Here is a 25914-nt window from a genome sequence, read left to right on the forward strand (position 1 = left end):
GACGCGGTTTATCTGTGGAAAGGGGGCAGCCTCCATTGATGTGAAGGCACGGCATGGGGCACTTCGACACAAAACAAAAAAAAGTGAATAAATAGGAAACAAACCCATGCAGCTGCGTTCAGCGCTGCAAATAAAACAAAGGCGCAGCGTTAGGAGAGAGCGTGTCTTGACTGCAACAGCAGACGGGTAAAAACCATTTTGAAAAGTAGTGCTCCGAGGCTGTAATTAAAGCCTACTGAGTAACAACACTAGTAAGCGGGCCCGTCCTTATGGGAGATCACAAGATGAGACAAGGCAGTACTAAGGAGGAACTACTAAGCCTGTAGACCAATCAAAAGCATCTGTTTACAAAGGACACTGACACAAGCCAATGAAAATTATGGGCGGAGAGTGGGTGGAGCTTCAAGTCCATACCTGACTTGAACATATATGAACAAAATGGTCCCCAGCACATTTTAATGCTGTACTTTACCTGCAATATCATTACCACCAAGATTTGCTGTATTGGGGCAGCAGATTCCCAGACAACTGAACCAGCGACCCAACTACCAATTACCCCTGCAGCAGTGAGGGTCATTCTTACCAGCCTGACTGTCCCTAAGATGGCCACCACGAGTGGGCCTTCAACAAAAGCACTCTTTCTCCCCTTGTTTTGGAGGGATCCAGCATTTGTTCTCCAGGAATACAGATACCTCTCAGAGTTACCACAGTGGCAAGGGAGACACTCTCAGTAGAGGATTGGGGAGTGGTCCCACTACCTCTGGGATCATAGCACCATACACCGTCACCGGTGCTCTTGATGGACCTTTTGACAATGCCCCCTAGGCGGAAACCATAACTGTCTGTACGTACCACGGTGCCCGAGCAACCTTGGCCGATGCTGTTTCCCTTTCTATGTTATGCGACGCTCCAGCAACTGATGTAACTATGTAACAATGTTCTGAAACAATGTCCTACCTCATGTAAAGCACTCTGATACCTCCGGGTCTAGCCAGCGCTTTATTAAACTTTTCAAATAAATAAAGGCTCTGTGGGCATTGCAAAGGGGTTAAAAAATATATTGCTTTCTAAGCGGAGGCCAACGTAAAGATTTTAACAAAGGTTCTGAAAACATGCCTAAAGGAAGATGATATATCAGACGGGAAGCAGTATTTTGAACTACCTGCATAAGTGACAAAAGGGATTTATCTGTGGTCACAAAAAGAGTGTTGCCATAATCCAGGTGACTTGTTATAAGAGTCTGTGTAATGGTCTGCCTTCAAGCAAAGGCTTTATTAAGCAGGTGAAAGATGGCAAAGCAAAAACCACAGATTGCATTAACCTGGTTGACCAAAGACAATTTGTCATCTACTAAAATACAGAGGGTTTTTAACACCTTTTTAGGGGTGTGGGCGATTGCCTAGTTCCAGTTCTCAGACCAGGCCAGGTTGACTCTACCGAATAGTAGAATCTCTGTCTTTCCACCACTGAGTTGAAGACAGTTTTACTTCTACTTCAGTCATAAAGCTACGGCATGCATACAGTCACTGAACTTGGCTTTTGTAGCCTCCAGATTTTGAAGAAATGATATACCCACTTGGGTGTCAACAGCGCAGGACATTATTTCAAAGTCAAAGGACCCCACAACCTTTGCTAGCAGGGCTACATATATAATATAAAGCATGGGGCTAAGAGAGGAACCTTGGGGCACCATGTAGGAATTATGAGAGATCTTAGAATCAGAAGGGGGCATAGTAACTACTTGAGATCTTTCCGACAGGTAATCCGTAAGTCAGGCCAAACCATGTGCATGCACCCCAAAGTCATGAAGCCTATTAATCAAGTTTGCATGCGGGACTGTATCAAAAGGCGCTGAGAGATTGAGCAATAAAGCACATCTTATTTGCCTTCCTCTAGTCTTGTCCTTAAGGTATCAGAGACTGCCAGGAGAGTAGTTTCCCTACTGTCGGCTTCCCTACACTTCGACTGCGAGTGGTCCAAGATATGCTTAGTCTCTAGATAATGAGATAGCCTTCTGTTTATCAATGTCTCCATCAATTCAACAGAAAACTGCAGCAATGAAATCAGGAGATAATTGGATCAAGTGCAGGTTTTTTTAAAATAGGAGAAATATATGCAGGTTTCCATGCTTTTGGCGGGAAACAGCCACTACAACGCGACTGTTTCCACGCATACCCTTAACCACGCATGCATTACAACGCATGCATGGTTACCACGCATAGCCTTTACCACGCATACCTTTACAACGAATTAAGTTGGAAAGGTATGAATAGTAAAGGTATGTGTGTGATGAATAAACAACCTTACCACACAAAGCCTTTATCAAGCATGCCTTTACAATTTAATTCGCTGTAAAGGAATGCGTGGTGCTCTCGTTTGAAGACCGAAATGTCGCTTGCACAAAACATTTATTTGTAAAAGATGTGAAGGCTATCGGCGTCGTTAGAGGAAACGGAAAGATCCTTCCGCTTCCTCTCTATGATGTGCACCGTGCATTAGAAGAGCTTGGAGAAGAGACATCGAGGAGAGGTAAAGGGGATTTTAGTTTATAAATAAAATTGATTTAAGGGATGGGGGTTGGGTTGAGCAGGAGTTCGTTTTTAGGGTTCAGGACAGGGGAGCGGTATTTGTTAGAAGGGTTTGGGGGTCGTATTTCAGATGCAAGTAGTTCACGTGTGTGTGTGTGTGTTTTTTAAAATGCTTTGAGGTAAGTGTAGTTCCACATAAAATATGGGGGCTGAAAAACTGAAAGTATTTCAATAAAGTAAAGTTGCTGGTGCAAGCCGCGCAGACCGTTGTGGACATTAGACTCGCTTATTTGCCCGATCCGAAGTAGCGTTTCCACCATTTACAAGCTTCGAAGCACATATAAATTAGGCATTACCTTTATAGTCGAGACATTAGTTTGACACAATGATTGGGAATTACGCTGGGCTCCATATTTAGGTTTCAGGGCAGTGGTATTTCTTTGAAATGGGGAGATGGTCGCGCAGGGGTACAGGGGAGGGGTAGTTTTAAATAAAAATAGATCTGGGGACTGGAGGGGGGAGGGCGCAAGGGAGCAGTAATAGGTCTTGGCGCTGGGGTCTGTGATAACCTTTACCATGAATGTGCCCTTACCATGCATTTTTTTACAATGAAATTAATTGTAAAAGTAGCATGGTAAAGGCCTATTCGTGGTAAAGGGTATGCATGGTAATAGCATTCGCGTTGTAATGCATGCGTGGTAAAGGTATGCGTTGCAACGGAATGCGCTGTAACGTCATACATCCGCTTATGGCACCTTGGCCATATTCAATGACAAATTGTACAGATTAGTGAAATATGGTGCCAAAAGTGTTGCAAGAGAGAAGAATACATGAGCTAGACAAGGGTCATCAGGGGATCCAGAATTTACTCTCGTACCTCCTCAAGACCAATGGGATCAAACTCAAACCTACCCAACTGTACCAAAGAGTTGGATAGTGACCCAGTGCTGTGGTTGGAATAACAGCGGTTCTTATTGATGCTCCAAATACTCATATACTTTCAGATCTTATCATGAAAGTAAATAGCGATAGATTCAAATATTTCATACAAAGCAAGTACAGGTGTCCTGAGGACTTTAGGTTGTATCAATACATTTAAAATTTTGAATATTCCTTTGGAAGAGTTGCCTGATTTCTGAATCCTAGCAGCCAGGAGACTCCTGTGTGCTCCCTAAGATGTTTATAATAGTTATTTTGAATGCCCTTTGGTCTTGGGGAGCTTTGAACCGATGCCAGGCCCTTTCAGTTCTCTTACAGACTTGTTTCTCCTTTCCAAGTTTGTCATTGTACAATGGGACCTTTCTGATGCCTAGTTTTAGCCATTTTGTGGGGAGCAATCATGCCAAAAGCATTATTCAAAGAATCATGGAAGCTAGGCGCCGTTAAATCAATATCAGCAGAATTATCCAGGACATGAGACTCAAAACATGTCTCCATGCTGGCCTGATTAATTTTCTTCCATGACCGAGTCAGTCGTAGTTTCTTGGTGGGTCGTAAAATGGAATGATGGGAGAGAAATTTTCAAATTTAATGAAATGGTGTCTGTCCAAATGAGTGGTGAAGGAGAATCAATCCTAATATGATTGGCGTTACAAAAATGAGATCAAGGATGTGGCCAGCCACATGTGTCGGACCCTACATCTTTTTCTTCATTTTGGCAGTGCCCAGTTCAGCTAACAGCTGAAGGACACCAGTATCTTCAGAATCCACCCTTTAAAAATTATAATCTCCCAACAGCAAAAAATTATCTGCCTCAATAATGTAGGAACAAAGCAACTCTAGGAGGTGGACGCCTTTATTGTTAAAATCAAAATGGAGATGGAGGGTGGGCGCTGAAGTTAAAGGGGCTCTTAGTCAGCAATATCCTAGATTTAAATGATAAGCATTTGTGTATTCTTATAACACCCGGAGGAGTGGCGATCAAATAGGCTTAGTCTAATGGAAGAGAGGGTTCCTCAAGAGGAAGGGGGTCACAAGGCGGGGGGGAGGGGAGAGGGGAAAGGTGCACTGGGTGGGGAGCAGTGGGCAAAATAAAAATAAAAATACCTCATCTCAATGTTAAGAAATGTTCCTCTGGTTGGCATTGAAGGTTTGCAAGCTGATGGCAGGCTCTTTTATAAAGGATAGTAAGGTCCACTTTGTTTCCTGGCACGTGAACGGGTTAAGATGCCCCCGTAGACAAAGGCTGATACTGAAGTACCTAGAACTTTCCCCTACCCAGATCTGTCTTATACAGGAGACGCACTTACGTTTTGCAGAGTGTCGCTCAATATTTTCAAGAATCCCCTAGGTAAAATGTTATTGCTCCTCGCAACAAACAATCAATAGTAGAGGTGTAGCGATTCTGATTAAGCAGGGGGCCTCTTGCTCCATTAAATTTGTGCAGACCGACCAGACAGGGAGGTGGATAGTGGCACAGTTGGATTTTGGAGGTTCAGAGCTAGTTTGTGCCTCTTTTTATGGTCCCAACGTTGATGACCCGACTTATATCTGCAAGCTACAATCTAAATTAATGGTGGTAAATCCTCCCCTGATTATTGGAGGATATTTCAATGTCCTTCTAGATCCACTTAAAGATAGATCTAATCAGAGTCATTACATAGGGGCCCCTCGAGTCCGTCGAGCTATGAAGAATCTATTGCATGATCTGGACCTGGTGGACGCCTGGAGGGCAAAGAGGGGAGATGCCCAGAGGTTTACGTTTTATAGTAAAAAATATCGTCATTCATCCAGGATCGACTACATTCTATCTGATAGGTCTACCCTGGATGGTATGACGGGGATCTCGGTATTACCTAGTCTCCTCTCTGATCATGCTCCGGTGTCATTCTCATATCTTAGGAAGAGTTATACGTTACACTCAAGATGGACGCTCAACAGAACTATGCTGATGGACCCCGAGATCACCTGGGCCATTAAATTATCTTCCCTTGAATATTTGAAAATTAAACATTCGCTCGATCACCATGGATTTTGTCTGGGACGCCTTTAAGGCCAATCTGAGGGGCAGGTTACATGGCATTATATGCTCCAAGAATAGGGCTGAGGTTTGGGAGCTATATAGCATTAAGGGGAGAACCCTGCAGTTAGAGAGGAATCGACTTAGTCATGAGACTCCAGGAAGGTGGGCACAAGTCCAGGGCGACCTGTCAGATGCCAGGCAGGAGTACAGGGGTAAACTGGACCAGAAGTGCAGGGCTCAATGGCTCATTAAAAACATGCAAAACTTCGAGTATGGGGAGAAGGCTGGAGCCTTATTGGCCTAGAAAGCTAGAGTTGACCGCTCAATAAGTAATATCAATGAACTGATTATAAACAACAACGGAGAGAAGTCAAGTAATTTAGAGGACATGCACACTTGCCTTCTCTCCCTTTTTTCAGATCTCTATAAAGAGGAATTGGTTCCTCAACTTGATCGTACACAAGCTTGGTTGAGAGGGAAATCTCTGTCAACTCTAACGGAAGATAGCCGTGATATGCTTGACGTCCCTGTTACTTTAGAAGAGCTTAAAGATCAAATAAAGAAATGTAAAAATAATAAAGCATCAGGAATGGATGCACCTCCAAATGAAGTTTATAAACTCCTACCAGACGAACTGACCCCGGTACTGGGTACCATTTTTAATTCAGTGTATAGCCCGACGGGTCATGTCCCCAGGTCCTGGAAGGAAGCAACTATTGTTTTAATCCTGAAACCAGGAAAGGGCCCACTGAAAGCTGACTCCTATCGACCAATCTCCCTGCTGAACGCCGATTATAAGATCTTTATGGGTATTCTGGCTGGGAGATTGGCCAAACTGGTCCCTAGTCTGATAAACATCAACCAGATGGGCTTCATATCAGGGAGGTATATCCAGGAGCAGACACAGCTGTTGATAGGTAACATCGACTTGGCCATGGCAAGATCAGATCCTCTGGCGGTAGTGGCCTTGGATGCAGCCAAGGCATTCGACAGGGACTGTTGGGTGTACCTCTGGGAAGTTTTAGGGGCAATGGGCTTTGGTCCCATTTTTATTCAAACCCTTAGAAAATGTTATCAGAGAGCCTCTGCAAATATTGTTGAACGGTATGCCGACTTCCAGTTTTAATATTCAGAGAGGAACAAGACAGGGTTGTCCTATTTCCCCTCTGTTGTTTAATATCTATATAGAGCCATTAGCACAAGCTATCAGATTGGATGATTTAATTTATCCTTTTAAATCCCAATTTTATCGGTTTAAGTTAGCCCTGTACGCTGATGATTTATTGTTATAGATTAGTAATCCGTGACTATTCCACGGGTTAAAGTTCTTTTAGAAGAATTTGGCTCTTTTTCGGGCTATTTAGCCAACACTTCTAAGACAGAGGTGATGTGCTGGAACATCGATCAATGGGAGGGCACTACTAGTAAAGAGCTAAAATATCTGGGCATTTATATTGTTAAAGAACTGGATAAAATCCCCCAGATTAACGTGAATAAACCACCAAGGAAATAGATCGCCTCTTTGCTAGATGGAGGAATCTTCCCCTGACAATTTATGGGAAGGTTAACATAGTGAAGATGGTTATCCTCCCCAAGCTGACCTACCTATTTAACGCAGTCCCCTTGGCATTCCCCAGCAAGAGTATTTGCAAGATCAAAAGTAAGATCGGGAGCTTTATTTGGGGAGACAAGGGAGCAAGACTGTCTTGGAAGAAACTGAGGCGTAGACTCATCGAAGGAGGGTTGGCTCTCCCGAATATTAGTTGGTATTCGGTTGCATTTCAATTAAATAGCATCAGAATGTTACTTTCAAAACCAGAGGAGACATCGTGGGGAAGGCTGCTGGGCGAAATGGCCATGATGGAGGGCGGAGGAGGTGAGGAAGGCTTTTTATATAAGTTCTGGGCCCCGAGGTTTTTTAAACGAGTACACCTGAAGGTTCTTAAGGCCGCTCTGGAAACATGGTATAAAGTAAGATGTAGGATGGGGAATTGGCTATTACTCAGATTTTGCACCTATATGGGATTCCACTGGGACACCGCTATGTCTTAAAGATAGTTTGGCCATACCAATTGAGAGAGCCGGTATCATCATTTGGTCTGATCTGTTAGCCGCAGAAGGAATTCATCCTTTGGGAGCTATTAAGGGCTAAAATAGGATTTGGCTTTTCTAGGTTTAAGTATTTACAACTCGTATCCTGGTTTGAAGCAGAGAAGGGGGATATAAGAGGAGATTGGGAAATGGAGCACTTCCTTCAATCAGTACACCCAAAAAAGAAAGAGATTTCTATTTGGTATAAGAAGTTTCTTGATGCAGAAGACCTGGAACTTCCACCGCAATTTTCAGTTTGGAACCAATCCCCCTTCGAGCCTAACATTGCAGACCTGTATTAGCCCTCCTTGAAACTACTTTTTAAATTCATTAAACCAGCTAGCCTTAAGAAGATTAAGAATCACTTTTTTGTTATCAATAGACTTTATTACACACCTGCCAAAATAGCCAAATTTGCCCCACTGTCCAATCCCAAATACCCCAGGTGTATGTCTCTCAACGCCAATGACATCCATGTCTTCTATGACTGTCCTGAATTAAGAATTTATTGGAAAGGGGTGGGAGACATCCTCTGTGGCATTTTTAAAGTTAACATTGAGGTTAATCCTTCATTAGTGTTTTTTTGCGACAATGGGCTGTTTAATCAAAATTCATGACAGATTTATTACTGCTGCTATATTTGGTGTTACTCGCCCGGAGGGAGATCTGCATGAAATGAAAAGATCCACAAAACCCGAAGTGTGAGGACTGGCTTAAAGCCACACTCGCTATGGGCCATTTAAATCAGAATGGAATTGGGGAAAGCTCGATAAACATCTGGCAGCCCCTTATGGACTGGGGCCGAGATCTGAGATTAACATAATTTGAGTTGGCCTTCCTCCCCCCCCCCCCACCCCCCCACCCCCAGTCCTATGATTACACCAAGCCTTCATCAAACGGGGCTGGTCAGGTTGACCTAAGCAAGTGCAGTAAGCCAAAGGGTGCCCAGTTGGCAACGATGGCTTCAACCAAGATCTGCAGAAGCTTATTGGTGAGATGAGGACAAAAAAAAATAAGAGTAATCAAAATCTTTCTTGGGGTCTGGCTGGCGATATGCCAAAGCACCTTTCCAGGACTTATGAGTCGGTGAATCCAATCTGTAGTCCAATTTCTCCAATTCGTTAGAAAGGTGGGACCCAATATTAGACATATTAAGGAAATTAGCACTGGCAATCACCACTCCCCCCTTACCCTATCGTCTCTGTCTACTCTAATTAGCTCATAATGATCTGGGCAGGCAACTAATATATTCGATACAGTGGTAGGGTTAACCTAAGTTTTAGTAAAAAATTAAATGTTCATATTTTTGGGATACTAGAAAGTACCTAATTTCCAGTGAATGTTTCGAAAGGTATCTAACATTGCAGTATAATGTCTCTCCTCCCTTAGAGAGATTCCAATTAGTCCCCTTCTCTGTTCCCAAAGATGTGAAGTCAATTGCCCTCAAAACTGTTTCCAAGGCCTGCCCCGGCAAGGGGCATAGTTGTCATACAGGAAAATTGACATGAACTACATAAAAACGGCCCGATCGTGGTTTCAGGTGAATGTTTGAAACAGTGCGTGGGTCTTGCCCCCATGGATGGCCCAGTTCCCCTGAGTTAGCAAAGTTCACATTCTGAATATTTCAGCTTTACCCCGGGGAGCTGGAAGAAACAGACTAGGGGTTCTGGTGCCTGGTGACGGTCGGGAGTGTATGGGCGCAGTCGTATTTGCCTTTGGCACACCTTCAGTGCACCAGCATAATTATTAACACATATGGACCCTATGGGGGAAGTGCAGCCCTTGACTTCCACAGCAATAGTATTTTAAGGGACCCTTCTTACAAGTGAGGTTTGTAAATTTGATGTATTTATTTATCATTAAAACAAATCATATTTCAAAGATAAGGAAATATCTACTGCAAAAACAAAGTGCACCTAGTGAAAAGTGATATAGTGAATCAATAGTACGCTGTTGCTCTATACAATATTATATACATGTCACTGATAGGGATAGTACGATATGATTTATGACATTCATGTTATAAGTGTCGTTATCCACAATCAAATTAAAAACCGTCCACATTTGTAAATTGTCAAAGTTTCGACCAACACAGCCAAATGAATCAGAAAAGGGTCATCATCAGGACAGAGGACAGAAGGAGACACCATGAGGATCATGGCTATAGTCCTACAATCTTCAGGGGCTAACTACACCAATTCATTCATCATCCAGCTTTGTTTAACATGTGACAAGCTACAGGGGTGGAAGTCTGGCTAATCAAAGTCTAGGCAAGGATTGAATCGATCTTCCAACCATGTGCGATAATGAAGTATTGCTGTGTTCTTGAGCTGCTAGTATGAAATCACATCCCTTAAATGGAACCGCAACATAGCAAAATACCATTGGAGTTGTTGGTCCATAAAAAGAAAACGAGTAGCTACAGGGCTGTGCAATCCAATAACATGCCAATGTCGTCCAACGGATCGGTTTTGTTGTCCAAAGAGTGCACCGTGCCAGAATGAATCAAAAGCGCAGCAGGCTAACACACATAAATAAAATGGCATAATAATGCCATTTTATTTTGCCACCAGCTCACAAAGTGTACAGCGCAAGCATGAGTGCACGTCGGGTTCCGTCTGGCTACCTACGGCAAGCCCGACAAGTGCACGGTAGACCCAGCAATTACCCCGCTGTTTCACAGCCGGCGGATTGCTGGCACAGGCCCCAAGCCTCAAAATGAGCGCTGGGTTAGCCTGCTCCCACCAATCCTGGAGCTGCTCTCACATGGATGAGAGCAGCTCCAGTATTGGTTGGATGCGCATTGCACTGAGCAGGAAGGAAGTCCTTCCATTCCTGCTCCTGGAATGCCAGGGAGAAGTGCGGCATTTATGGTGAGTTCAGCCTCATCACGCCCACCATATTTTTTAAACGGTAGCCGCCACTGAAATTACTACTGAGGAAATAGAGAACCTGAAGTGTTGAAATAGCAAAGGGGCTGAGAGGGAGTTTCACATCCAGCTTACATAGAGCATAAGGAAGATGAACACTGCAAAGAGCTTCTGCCCTGCCCATTTCCATGATTAGCCTCAGCAGCTTAGACCCTTCTTTATCTGAATATTATGGATTATGCAGGCACTTGAGTAAGCCTGGGCAAAGCACTACGCTACGCTCGCGTAGTTGGCGAAGTTTGCGCTACTTCGCACTACACGATTTGCACGTAGCACAGTGCAAACACGCATAGCGTAGCGTAGTGCAGCGGTAATTTTTTGCTTGCTCGCGGTCCTCAACGTCAAGTTGGCGACCGCGAGCAAACAATATGACATCCCGGCGAGACTTTTTCCTCGTTCGTGATCAGCAGCATCAAGTTGCCGATCGCGAGCGTGGAAAATATACTTCCCGGCGAGCTTCTCAACACGGGGAGGTCAGGTTTCTCATTGCGAGTGGTCGTGTATGCTCGCGATCGCTCGCAATGAGAAACTACCAGTCCGCATTGAGAAAGCTGCCGCTCGAGTAGAAATCTACTCGAGCAGCAGAAAACGTCCACTTGCACTGTGCAAGATGCAGTTTGCACTGATTGCACAGTGCGGACAAGCATCCGGCACTGTGCAATCAGTGCGAACAGCAGAAAACGTCCGCTTGCACTGTGCAAGATGCAGTTTGCACTGATTGCACAGTGCGGTTAAGCATCCGGCACTGTGCAGTCAGTGCGAACAGCATTTTGCACAGTGCACTATGCAGTTCGTGCACCATTCCTGGAGGTACTGCAATACCTGGTTGATGGATGGATTGAAAAACATAATGTGTACCATGGCTCTGTTTATGGATGTGGTCTTTTTAAATCATACTGCTTACGTTTATTAAGGATATAAGCAATGGACATTGAAACGCTTCCCTTCAGGGCCCTGTAGTCATGTCCTTAACTTTTCAGGTAAAACCACTCGCTGATTTCTGAATAGTGAGTGAGAGATCGTTAAGGTAACCATATTGTTTTTGCTTACATTTCACATGCTTTACTTAATCTTGCATTCCCTATGAGTGTTTGCTTTTACTTTTTTTTTTTAGGCAGCATATTACTCTTATCAAGTGCATAATTTGAATTGAGCCACATCCGAGTGTTTATAGCGGGCACAATTAGGTTGTAGCTGAAAGCAGTGCGAGTTTCTCTCAGTGGGGCAGTATGGTGTTCAGTGGGGGAGAGGACGAGGCACTATGGCCAGAGCTGTTGAATTTGGAACTGGGGAACTGGGTTCAGCCTTCATGACCAGTCCACCAGACCACTCTACTGAGGGAGCATATTCCCTTGCTAGACCTTACAAGGCCCCACTAGACCTTAGAAGTCTTGATGTCTTAGCACAAGCAGGTGTACCCTAGTTGTGTCAATTGTGAGTTAACCTTGAAGGCCTGTCCACCACAATCCATACTGAAGTTCATCTCCAGTCTTGCGGGCAGGCCTACGACGCAGCACACCCTAGAGCAACAGTGATCCCGTCACTGTGACTCTGTCACTGAGGTCACATGAACCTTGAGCAGGTTAGGGCGGTGCAAACGGTGTGACCGCAAAAGGTACCTATTTCGGGTAGGTGCGTAGTGTTTGCAAGTATATTACGGTTTTAAAAAAACTTGCTGCCTCCTTCCTGGCCTCCAGCAATTTTCAGAAACAATAAAAATGTCATTATAACTTCGGTGATTAATGTTCTTCCTAGAGAGAGATCCGAGTTTTGCCTAGTGGCAGGGTTGACTCCTGGAAAGGTAGCAAAGAGGGTTAATGTGCCTGCTGCAAAGAACATGTACCATGCAGATCACAAAGTGCACTGCTTTAATGGGGGGACCATGATGAATGGTCATTTAATGTCAGCTGTAGATGATGGATCCCTGAACAGTGTCATGTATGTGCATGTTTGCAATGTGCTGAGGGGATTACCAACTAATTGTTAACGCAGCTCTCTGATGGATGTCACATGCAGTCCCCAGATAGATCATGCAGTCTGTGTGTTCTCTTTTGTACTGCCAGCCACAGGTGTATTCAACTGTGTAGCCTTGGACCATGTCATGTATGTGCATGTAACTTGCATGATCGAGGTAACTATTAGCGGCGACTACGTGTCTCTCGGTCCTCTTTCAAGTGCTTGCCGTCCTTTTTCCCCAGCAACCCCCCCCCCCACCCCCTAGGGGCGGCAATCTGAGGCATAGCCCCGGGCGCCACAAGCTCTAGCTACGCCTCTGCTTGTAAGTATGCCTAACTTCTCAGAAAGCTCTTTTTTTCTACAGGCATGTGGGTGGAGGCTCTGCCTGAGAAGGACAGGCAAAAGAGAGATGCCGGAGTGTGAATGAATGAATGAATGTACATTTAATAAGTGCAATGGTAACTCCACACAGGGGATCCTGAGGTTACTAAGGAGAGACCCAATGTAGCCAGCCAAGAAAAACTAAACAGACATATTTTTAAGACTTTCAGAAACAAAGCATCGGTTTGAATAAGGTAAATGGCTATAGAAAGGTGATTCCACCATTCAGGGGCTAAATAAGGAAAAGAGTTCCCAACAGTTGTCGATTTAAAGATGTGTGGGATCAGCAGGAGATGCGCATTACTGGAGTGGAGCTCTGCTCTTTAAGACAGACAAACAGCCATGAAAATGTTCCATTTGTGAATGACAACCAGTGTAGGGGAGCAAGATGGCGTGAAGTCTGTACATGACAGCAGCAACTGCATCCGAGTACCCAGATTTTGTATCTCCAGAAGATGCTGGGTCAACCAATTTGGAAGACCCAAGTAGACTGTGAAGGGGGGCATAGTCTAGTGTAGAGGTGATGACTGCTTGAACAATAGTTTTATTGCAGGAAGATGAAGGGAAAGAAGCACTTTCCCAAAAACTCACAAGAGAAGAAAGCAAGTAGAAGCAACTTTGGTGATCTGAGGTTGAAAAGATAACTTTCTGTCCAGCAGGATAGCAACATTTCTAGCATGGGTGGTGAGAGAATGGGGGATCTCCCATAGAGGTCAGGGGCTTCTGTTCCTGTAAGTGGAAACGCCCTGTGAGGGCCCTGTGCGGAAATGAAAGCCTTTCCTGATAGACAGATACGTATGTTTAAATCGATAGGTTTAGACAGGTATACATAGATCATTATAAACGGGTGTACATATATATGTATTGATAGGTAGGTACAGTGGAATATTTATATGCAAATTGAAAAGCTTCAATGTGTCACTATGCTGTTGTTGTACCTGTCATGTATGTGTGGCGTTTACATTCTAGCTGCTTCCTATTCGGAGTCTTGCTCTCTGTGACTGTATTCCTCCAGTCCCCAACCTGTAAGCCTTCACCCTGAGAGAGTAATAATGAAGCAGCAATGGCCCTGGGAGACACTCTGAAATAAATGCACAACATTGACATAAATTCACAACACTGAAATGTACATGGTCCATACACCTAACACTACCCTAACCCTACTCATCGCCCGACCTATGCCTCACCCTCTCCTTAGTCCTAACGTTTGCCGTACTCCTAAACCAAACCCCGATATTTACCCTGAGCTAAACCCTAACCCAAACTTTAACCTTAAATCTCACTAAAAGCAGGTCCGTCAGAATGGGCGGGAAGTAAGGGGGTCTTTATTCCCGGGCTCCATGATTTGTAGGCCTCCACACTTGTCTGCAAGTTTTATTTATGGATTTTAAAGCAAAGCCAGGGTATTGATGAGGCAGCTAACCTGGCAAAGACCACTAGATGGCGCCAGATGCAGATTTGTCGTGCATTCTGTTTTACCCCGCAGGACATTTATTTAAACTTGAGAACTGGTCTTCGTCCTGTGAAGGGCCCCACATGGGTCTGGTGACCACACACCCACAAAAACATCTCACGTGCCTAACCATAATAACAAAACTAAAGCTAATATTGACGTTGATCCTAACCCTGCCCCTAAACCAAACATGACCACTTACCCTTCTACCTACCCACCACACTGGTTCTCAGGTCGATGTATTCGTGGTAGCCGTGGGTGTCAATGAAGTGCATTTCATACAGCTGCACGTCGAGGCAGTGACCTTTGTGTTCTGGGGTTCAGCAAAGGTCATCTCCTGTTTGTGCATCTACTCTAAAATGACTGAAGCTCATTTTAATTGTATAAATGCTTTATTCACACTCGCAAAGGCATTTTGTCAGTCAGTCCATTTATGTAGTCTGGCAGGTCTGATTTTTGCCAGCGCGCGAGAGCATGCTGTAAGTGAGTCTTTGTTTTTGTCACATTTTCTACAGGAAAAATCTAGTTTTTCAAACGTTAAACATAACAATGAGAAGAATGTGACAAAAATATGTAGCAGAACATAGCTACACTCCCAACAACGTGGAAAATGTGACCTCTGCTATGGAACTTGCCATTTGTTTTTATGTTTGCAAATGCCGCAGCTCACCTAAGAACGAGAAGCTTTTGCTCCATAAAACAAGGAGGCGGTGGCAGGAAGAAAGATGCCTGATGCGGAAGCCTCTTTCAGTATCTGTTTATCCTCCCCTTAGAGAATGTGCAAGGGAGACTGAAAACCCCTGCCACTGCACTGATTTGGGGGCATATTATCAACCCAGGCGATAAAATTATCGCCGCTTTAGCATCGCCGCTTTAGCGGCAGAAAACTGCCGCTAAAACGGCGATAATGGGCTTGATAATATACCTTTGAGAATTCCCATAGAAGCCCATGTTAAAGGTGAAGGACGTCTAACATGGGCTTCAATTGGAATTCCATAGAGCATATTATCAAGCCCATTATCGCCGTTTTAGCGGCAGTTTTCTGCCTCTAAAGCGGCGATAATTTTATCGCCTGGCTTGATAATATGCCCCATAGAGAGAAGTAACTCAGTCTCAGTGCTTATACGGCTTCGTGAAGAACCGTCAGTTTGAGACACATCCTTATAATACATGGGGGAGTGTGTGACAGAGATCAAGGGGCATATTATCAAGAAACAGCGTTAAAATTATCGCTTTAGCGGCAGATAATGGGCTTGATAATATGCCCTTGAGAATTTCCATAGAAGCCCATGTTCTGGTGTCAACATGGGCTTCTATGGGAATTCTCACCGGCATATTATCAAGCCCATTATCGCTGCTTTAGCGGCAGTTTTCTGCTGCTAAAGCGGCGATAATTTTAACGCAGTGCTTGATAATATGCCCCACAGAGAGGTGAGCCAGAGAAAGAAAGTGGGGGAGAGGCAGCAAGCCGAGAGAGAGTGGGTGTAGGTGAATGGGATCAGTTTTCATTCCTTTTTTTATACTGTTTGTAAGGGTACATGAGTTCACTTAGTGCAGGCACACCAAAAAACATCAGCCGTGGTGGTGGTGGTATAACCAGCGCTTAATTTGTGCCCTTCCTTGCAGGTGCTGGACACAGGCAGTCATTTACGAGGACCAGGACTTATTTTTCATTATCAGACTTGGCCCCAGAGGAAGAGAGAGATAGGCAGAAAAGAGAGATGGGGGAAGGAAGGGAAAGACAAGCAGGGTTAAAGGAACTAAGGAGGTGTGAAAAGAATTTGCAAGAGTGAGATAAGGAGACAGGAATTGTATGGTGGTGGAATAAAGAGGCATGAGATGGAAAGGTCATTCCTAATATTTGGGAAAACCTTTGCAAACAAACCAGGACGGATCGAGGGACCGCCAGTTCTGTGATTGAGGAAGAGCTCAATTGAATATGCTCTAATCTGAAAAAGATTTGAAGGAATCCGTATTGAGGAACAGATTTCTAAAAGGAAAAGCATTCCCCGACATCAGCCAATACAATAGCAATTGCTTTGAACACGGGCTTGGATAGTTCATTGATTCCATACGAGAGCCCCGACTATATATGATGTGACTGATGTGATCCTAAAGTTAGGAGGTCAAGATCAGAAAACTATTTTTTCAATAGAAAACTCGTTCACAAATCCTAAAGCACAACAGAAAGAGCTTCCTGCCTCGCAGAAATTGTGTGATAATATCTCACTATTCTTTGAGGAAAAAATCCATAAAATTCAAAAAGATTTTCCTGTGTCCACCGTCCATAATCAGGATTTCGCCTTTGATCCTGTTCCAGTGAATATTACTGATTCTATTGGTACTTTTGAACCAGTCTCACTGGAGCAGACTCATGCGGCTATAGGAATTTGTAAATCGGGCTCGCCGTTGGATGCCTGCCCTCCGATGATCCGTCATAGAATTATAGACACAGTGAATCCTATCATAAATCATATAGTTAATTCTTCCTTAAGAACAGGCATAGTACCAGACGAGTGGAAGCTTGTGCTGGTAAAACCGCTAAAAAAAGAAACAAAATATTGATCCTTCGGTACTCTCAAACCTTCGTCCTATTTCTCTTCTTCCCCTTTTAGATAAAATAACAGAGACATTTGTTCACAAGGAACTAACTAAGTTCCTTGAAGTTCGTCATCTCCTCCATCCACAATAATCTGGATTTTGACAAAAGCACTCTACAGAATCAGCTCTTTTGGAAATAACCGATATTCTTAAAATGATCGCCGACAAAGCCAGGAAAGCGGTTTTGATTCTTTTAGATTTGTCGGCTGCATTTAACACCATTTCCCACAATATTCTTTTGAAGCGTCTCGAATGCAGCGGCATCTCTGGTACGGTGCTGGAATGGATTAAATCATTCCTTTCTAACCGTAGACAAGCAGTAACTTAATGGCAGGGGTCCCTCAAGGGTCTTCTTTAAGCCCATTATTGTTCAATATATATATGACCCCACTCATCTCTCTGATTGGATCATTTGGAATAGAGGTCACCTCATACGCAGATGATACCCAGATGATCCTTTCAATAGACAATACTACCACTAATGCTGAGACCAATTTTAAAAGTTGTTTATCTGCTGTTCTCCAGTGGATGAGGAATAACCAGCTAAAATGCAACACGGACAAAACAGAAATCCTCCCGATAGGGAAAGATGTCCTTTTCCAGCCATCTAAATGGTGGCCTGAGGGTGCGACTCCTCCGCCAGATGTGGTAGAGGTGGTTAAGAACTTGGGGGTACAATTTGATGCCACACTTTCTTTCTTACCACATGCTAAAGCGGTAGCAGGGACTTGTTTCAGCCTCATCAAGTCACTAAAAAAATTCTTCCATTTTCTCCCACTGGCAGCAAGGAAATCTGTGGCAGTGGCTTTGATTCTCTCGCGTCTAGATTATTGCAATAGTCTTCTCGCAGGAGCTAATAATGCCATTTTAAAGAAGTTACAGGTGGTGCAGTATGCAGCAGCGCGGTTTCTTTTCCACGAAGATCTTCAGCCTCCGCAGCTCTAAATAGTCTTCACTGGCTCCCAGTGCACAAGAGTATTCTTTTCAAGATTCTCTTGATCACTTACAGAGCCAAGCTCAACGTGGGACCCAAATATCTTACAGCACGCTTTGCTCCATACACCACAATAAGACTTCTCAGGTCATCCTAAGCAAACCTGCTTAAACCCCCCACTTTAAGATACAAATTGAAAGGAGGTAAGACCGTGGATTACCTTGGAGCCAAAGCCTGGAATCTGCTTCCATCTCATCAGGCTATGCAACTCAGAAACTTTATTTAGGAAGGCCTTAAAAACTTGGGTCTTTAGTGTCTCAGATGAATCTTGTCTTGCTCTCATCTAGTCCCTTTATGGTTCCTTCTCACCTCCAAACTCCAAACTCCAAAACAATTCAGCACCAGGATACTCCTTGCGGAGTGACAGTCGAGCTTTACAAGTACCAATATCAAATCAAATCAAATCGCACAACAACAAGCTCTATCCCCATCTATGAGATTTTAACGAAAACTATCAAGTTTTACAAATGGTTGAGAGCGCCCAGTGACTAAGATTGTTTGCACAACAGAGTGACATATTGTTCACCTACCCATAAATTCTCAATGAACGGGAGTTTATAATAATTCTGTCTTGAAAAAGAAGGTGGAATGAGATAAAGCCTTCGAAACGCGTCAACGCCCTTTTTTGTTGCCACAAATCCAACTGTACGGACATCGACCTAGATGTTGATGGTTCACAAGGCATCAGGGTGTTTGTATATTAGTCTAATTCTGGGTTGTGGCAATTTATGACAAAGATAACTGTCTGTTTCAACTCTCGTGTTTTAAAACAAATTGTTTTGAATTGCTGCTATTGTGACCAATTTTTTTTAATATAGTAATACAATATCAAAGATGATCCTTTGGATATAAATATTTTTAAATGAGCAAAAATGTCTCCTTTTTTCAAAAAACAATAAACTGTTTTAGTTGATTGCCATCATTATTTTATGAGTAACAGGTTTTTGTGCCAATACACTGTAGCCACCAGTTTGGGAGTGACCTTTATGAGTGGTTGAGGTGTGTATGCAGTCGGGTTTGGTTGTATGAGATTAGGTGTGAACAAAAAACAATCCCAGAGGACACCATTTTCAAATCTCTAATATTTGCGAACTCTGAAATTGGCAGCACTGGCGGAAGACTTCTAAAAAAAAAAAAACTTTAAGCCTGTACATGTATTTTTTTGTCCATATTAAGCACTGGGTATAACCCCGTTAACATTGTGGAGGTAACTACAGAGATCACTACTAAAGAAACTGCCGCTACATCTATTAAGTTAGGAAATATAATTTAATTAAGGAAATAGAGTATTCCGTATCATTTATTAATAAAACATTTATTGAAATTAACTTTAACATAAGGTAAATTAATTAAGGATTAGTGTATTTTTCACTATTAGGTTTAACTTAAGAAAAAATATTTCATTAATTTACTTAATGCAAATTAATTAAGTATTTGGGTTAGTGTTGGAAAAACCCACTCCCACTCTGGAAGGGTGGTGGTGGACTTCCCGAACACACTGTGGTAGCTTGGCTCGAGTGGTCAGGAAACAGGCACCGTGCTAAGCATACGTTATACCCATACAATAACCATGCGTGCATCCGTTCCAAAAACGACTCTACACCGTAAAAATTATGAAAATAACTTTCTTTATCTTCTTTTCTCTTAGTTGCTGATTAGATAAATAATTACACAATCACAATATACAAACTTTTTAAATAGTGCAGGTCAACTAAATACTGGCTTAATGATTCAATAAATAGGGGTAATCATAAATACTAAAGACATAAATATAAGTGCAGTTAATACAGGCAATTAAATATTCTGAGGCAATAAATACTGTAAACCAATAAATATTGTGCATCAATAAATACTGTGGACCAATAAATACAGTGAAGCAATAAATAGGTTAAATACAATAAATACAGTGCCCCCAATAAATAATTAAACGCTGACAGTGACACTCATATAATCAGATCACATTTGAGATTACTTTGGGCTGAATTGGCCCAGGCACAGCTTGTGGTGAGGTAGATGGCTTGAGGGTGTCTACTCCCTGGCTTGGACAAGGCTGAGGCCTAAACTGAGGTAGATCAAGGGGGGGAATTCTAGAGATCTGGCTTTCCCACTCTACACAACCCCACTGAAGTAGTCTCAGCTCACCCCTGGCACAGTCCAGCTGGTTCCAGCACCTCTCTAACCCCTAGAGTAGTCTCTTAGGATTCCACAGGGCCTTAGGCGCCCTCTACTCCACTTACTGCCCTTTTTATGGAGCTTCGACGCCGCTGGAGTCGTGTCGACGCCGTCAGGCGGTTCCGGATCGATGTCGGCGGCCTCGGCACAATGTCAGTTCTTGACGACGCCGGTAGGCGGTTCCGGATCGATGTCGGGTGCCTCGGTTCGATGTCGACCTCCGATTCGACGACGTCGGCCTCGGCTCGATGTCGGCGGCAGTCTTGGCTCGATGTCGACCTCGGGCGGCTCCGGTTTGATGACGTCGGGCGGCCTTGGCTCGATGTCGACTTCCGTCGGCTCCGGAGTGCGATCTCCACTCCCGACCTCCGGTGCTCCCCTTCTCGGGTTCCGGCGACTCCGGAGTGCGACCTCCACTCCCGACCTCCGGCACACCTCTCCTCAGGTTCCGGCGACTCCGGAGTGCGACCTCCACTCCCGACCTCCGGCACACCTCTCCTCAGGTTCCGGCGACTCCGGAGTGCGATCTCCACTCCCGACCTCCGGCACACTTCACCTCGGTCTCCGGCGACTCCGGAGGGCGGACTTCACTCCCCCGTCGACGCCGCTCACTCGACCTCGGTTAACTTCCTCCTCGACCTCTGGTACTCCTCACGACCTCCGTCAGCGCCCTCTCTCGACCTCCGGCGGCTCCGGGTACGACGTCTGCTTCTTCAGTCAGCGCCGCTTCTCCACCTCGGGCTCCAGGTCTCAGGCTACTCGACGCCGGACTCCAGGGAAACCAGTTTTCAGGTCAGGATCTTGCTGTTCTTTTGATTCTAAGGCCTGTTCCTGCTGTCCAGGTCCTTAGGATGGTTTTTCTTTCTTCTTCCCACACAGGGCTCCAGGCTGGGCTCAGTCAGTAGGGACTAGTATCAAGGGTGGGTTTATGGACCCCACTCCAGGCACAAGTTTCCACCCCTGCTGCTTCACTCCTTCCTCCTTCAGGTTTCTGCTGCTCTCTCCTCACCAGTCAGGTGCCAACTGCCAGCTCCAACTGCCAACTCTCTGTCTTAGCTTCCCAACATTCTAAACCGCCTCCAACGGTCACAGAGTTCTGGAATGTTCTGGAAGGTGCTAGTAGGTTCCAGTGGATGCTGGTGATGTCACAGGTGGCCACCATTTTGTGCTCCAGGCCCTCAGACAGAAGTTTCAGGGGTAGATAAAATGGCTCCCTGAATCTGCATCAACACTACAAAAAGTCTGGTGGTTCCCAAAAAGGAAAAATACCAACAGGGTTTGGGGCAAAAGTGGGACAAAATAAATAATGATGAGGAGGGACCACCCAAAGGGCTGACAGGTCTAACACGCGTCCCCCCCAGCTGAAAGTGGGGAGAGCTACCCAACCCCTTGGGAGTTCTCATCACTAAGGCGGAAATACCTTGAGAGTCCGTCTGCATTGGCGTGGTCCACTCCAGGCCGATGTTCCACCTGAAAGTCCATTCCCTGTAGGGAAATAGACCACCTCAACAACTTGGGATTCTCCCCCTTCATCTGCATCAGCCAACGAAGGGGTCTGTGGTCGGTCTGAACTAGGAAGTGCGAGCCAAACAGGTATGGCCGCAACTTCTTCAGAGCCCATACCACTGCAAAGGCTTCACGCTCTATTGCACTCCACTTCTGTTCCCTGGGAAGTAGTCTCCGGGATAGGAAGACCACGGGTTGATCCAGACCCTCTTCGTTGAGTTGCGATAACACTGCCCCAATGCCATGTTCTGATGCATCCGTCTGGACAATGAACTTCTTGGAAAAGTCTGGGGCCCTTAAGACCGGGGCCTCGCACATGGCTTTCTTCAATCTCACAAAGGCCTGCTGACAAGCCTCCGTCCAGACTACCCGTCGAGGTTGTTTCTTGGACGTGAGCTCCGTGAGGGGGGCTACGATGGTACCGTATCCCTTCACGAAGCGGCGGTAATATCCCGTGAGGCCCAGAAAAGCTCGGACCTCAGTCTGTGTCTTGGGGGGTTCCCAGGCCATGATGGCCTCGATCTTCGCCTGGAGGGGTTGCACCGCTCCCCTACCCACCAAGTGTCCAAGGTACACTACCGACCCCTGCCCGATCTGGCACTTGCTGGCCTTGATCGTCAATCCAGCTTGTCTCAGGGCCTGGAGAACAGCTTGCAGGTGACGCAAGTGATCCTCCCAGCTGTTACTGAAGACGGCTATGTCGTCCAGATAAGCAGCAGAGAAACTCTCCATTCCGGTGAGGATCTGGTTTACCAGGCGCTGAAACGTGGCAGGTGCGTTCTTGAGCCCAAAGGGCATCACACAGAACTGGTAGTGGCCATTGGGCGTGGAGAAGGCTGACCTTTCCCTTGCTCCATCAGTCAAAGAGATTTGCCAGTACCCAGAAGTAAGGTCAAAGGTACTTAGATATTGGGCAGCTCCCAGCCGGTCAATCAATTCATCCGCCCTAGGGATCGGATGAGCATCAGTTTTGGTCACTGAGTTCAGTCCCCGGTAGTCCACACAGAACCTCAGTTCTGGTTGGGCACCCGGTGGTGCAGCTTTTGGTACCAACACCACCGGACTGGACCAGGGGCTGCTAGAAGGTTCAATCACTCCTAGCTCCAGCATCTTAGTGACTTCACTGTGAATGCTGGCCTTCACCTTGTCTGACATCCGGTAGATCTTGGACTTCACAGGTGGGCTGTCTCCTGTGTCCACGTCATGGACGCACAGGTGAGTCCTACCCGGGACAAGGGAGAACAACGAAGAGTACTGTCCCAGGACCTGGCGACAGTCCTCCCGCTGTTCAGGAGTTAGAGATGGGGAGAGAATCACTCCCTCCACCGACCCATCCTTCTCTTGAGACGCAAACAAATCAGGGAGAGGCTCGCTTTCCACGTCCTCTCCTCCGTCAGTCACCATCATCAAGATGACCTCGGGCCTCTCGTGGTGGGGTTTGAGGCGGTTGGCGTGCAGCACCCGTAGGGGCTGACGAGGGGTCTTCAGGTCCACCAAGTAGGTAGCCTTACCCTTCTTCTCCAACACCTCAAAGGGTCCTGACCAGCGATCCTGGAGGGCGCTAAGCTCTCCGGGTTCGATCACCCACACCTTCTGGCCAGGCTCCAACTCCACCGGGTGAGCGTTGTGGTCATACCACGCCTTCATTACTGCTTGGCTGGCTTCCAAGTTGTCAGAAGCTTGCTTCCACAACTTAGCCATTTGGCTCCGGAAGGCCAGCATGTAGCTCACCACATCCTGGGGAAGCTTTCTGGGACTTCTTTCCCATCCGTCTCTCACCAGGTTGAGAGGTCCACGTACAGGGTGCCCATACAGAAGCTCGAAGGGGCTGAAGCCCACTCCCTTCTGTGGCACTTCCCTGTAGGAGAACAATAAACAGGGTAGGAGGACGTCCCATTTCCTCCGCAGGCTTTCAGGCAGACTTCTGATCATGCCTTTCAAGGTTTTGTTAAACCTCTCCACCAGACCATTGGTCTGGGGGTGGTAAGGAGTTGTGAACCGGTAGGTCACTCCACACTCCTTCCACATGGCCCGCATGTACGCTGACATGAAGTTGGTCCCCCTGTCGGACACAACTTCCTTGGGAAAACCCACTCGGGTAAAGATTCCCATCAGGGCCCTAGCCACAACAGGTGCTGTTATGGTCCTCAGAGGTATTGCCTCTGGGTACCGTGTGGCATGATCCACCAGGACCAGGATAAACCTGTGACCAGCTGACGTTGGCGGATCTAACGGACCCACAATGTCGATGCCCACCCTTTCAAAGGGGGTGCTAACGACAGGAAGTGGTTCCAGGGGAGCTTTCAGCTTCACCCCTGTTTTCCCACTGGCTTGGCAAGACACACACGTCCGGCAGTAGGTATCGGACGACACTTTCATCTGAGGCCAATAAAAGTGGGGGACAAGACGGGCGAAGGTCTTGTCTTGCCCCAGGTGTCCTGCCAATGGGATCTCGTGAGCCAACTCCAGAAGGAAGGCTCGATAACGTTGAGGGACTACCAAGGCTCGTGACGATCCATGTAGGGGTGCCTTGGGTTCACTGTAGAGGAGGCCATCCTCCCAGTAAACACTGTAGTTCCCTTCAACGTTCCCGGCTGCCTGGGCTTGGGCCTGACGCCTTAGCCCCTCAAGGGTAGGGCACTCCCTCTGGCCCTGGCAGAATTCCTCCCTGGACGGGCCTCCCTCCACGTGCCACTCGGCCGGGATGGGTAGGTCCTCCAGTTTGGTAACGTCCCCCTCCGCAGACTCCTGGTCCACCTCCTCCGGTGGCCTATCCGTCCTACGGGGTGGGGACGCCGAGGCAGGCTCCTCCTGTCCTCGGTTCTTCCCTTGACTGGCAGCTGGCTGGGCCTTTGTTCCAGGCTCCAGCCGAAACGAACTCCCTCTCCGGGTAGTCGCGGACCTTGTGCTAACACAGGCCCAGTCAGGTGTACCCAGCATCTCAGTATGAGTCCGGTATTCCACCTCCCTCCAAGCGTTGTGCTCCATGTCATTCCCCAGCAGACAATCGACTGGCACGGCAGGGCTTACGGCAACTCGAAGTGAACCTGCAACCCCCCCCCCATTCAAAGGGAACCTCGGCTACTGGATAGTGGCCTGTTCTGCCGTCAGCCATCGCAGCTGGGTGGAGTACATCGGGAATGACTTGCTCTGGAGACACCAGTTGGCTACGTACCATAGTCATACTGGCTCCTGTGTCTCTCAGAGCCTCCCCTCTTTGGCCGTTGATGGTGACCCACTGCCCATACTTTGCGGTATTTGCGGGCACCTGGATCTTAGGAACCATCTCCCGTTCTCCCAGGGACACTAAACTGACACCCGCCCACTCCCTTCCCTTAGTTATGGGCATCTCCTCCCCGAGCACTGCACTAGCTACTCCGGGGGTCTTTCCTCCAATGGGAGGGGGTGGTCGTTTCTGGCACTTCGGATCTCCCTTATAGTGTCCAACGCCACCGCACTCGTAGCAATGGACAACCCTTGGCTGCTGACTCTGGCCAGGATTAGGGTTTCTGGGTGGGTTAGCCCTAGGGGTGAATCCTGTTCCCTTTCCTTGGAAATTATTTTGGGGGCCTTTGGAGAACTCCTTTTTCTTTTCCCCTCCCTCTTTCTTCTGGGGGGCGCCCTGTCCGGCCTTTTGAGTATCCCCTCCAGTCCCCCTTGTGGACACCCGGGTACTAGCCCAAATGTCCGCCTCCTCAGCAAGCTTCCGGGGACTGGTCAGCTTGCTATCCACCAGGTGTTGACGCAGTTCAGGGAAACATTTCTCGAGCAGGTGTTCCTTCAGTACTAGATCAAACAACCCCTCGTAGTTCCTCACTTCACTGCCCTGAATCCAACCCTCCAGTGCCTTCTTTGCATAGTCCAGGAAGTCCACCCAATTCTGTGTGCCCAGTTTGTGACTACCCCTGAACTTCTGTCTGTACTTTTCGGGTGTTAGTCCAAACTTTCTTATGAGCGCCAGTTTCATGGTGGGGTAGTGGGTCTGCTCATCCTCCTCGAGGGCCAATAAAGCATCCCTACCAGCTGGAGGCATGTACTTGTACAATCCCCCTCCCCAGTACTTCTCTGGAACCCCATGGGCCCTTAACGAGACCTCATAGGCCGCTAGCCACTTGGCGATATCGTCACCCACCCCATAGCTAGCTACTATGTCCTTTGGCAGGTAGGGTTTGGGTTCCCTGGTGATTTCTTGGTCTTTGCTGCCACCATTAGGAACAGTTTGTGCCCCGATTCTTAGGATCTGAAGATCTATCTCTTTCAGCCTTAATTCATGAGCCATCCTCTGTTCCTCCTGCTCCTTCTCATGAGCCATTCTCTGTTCCTCCTTCTCCTTCTCCAGC

This window comes from Triturus cristatus, chromosome 1_2 (genome assembly GCF_964204655.1).
Source record: "Triturus cristatus chromosome 1_2, aTriCri1.1, whole genome shotgun sequence".
NCBI classification, from domain to species: Eukaryota; Metazoa; Chordata; class Amphibia; order Caudata; family Salamandridae; genus Triturus; species Triturus cristatus.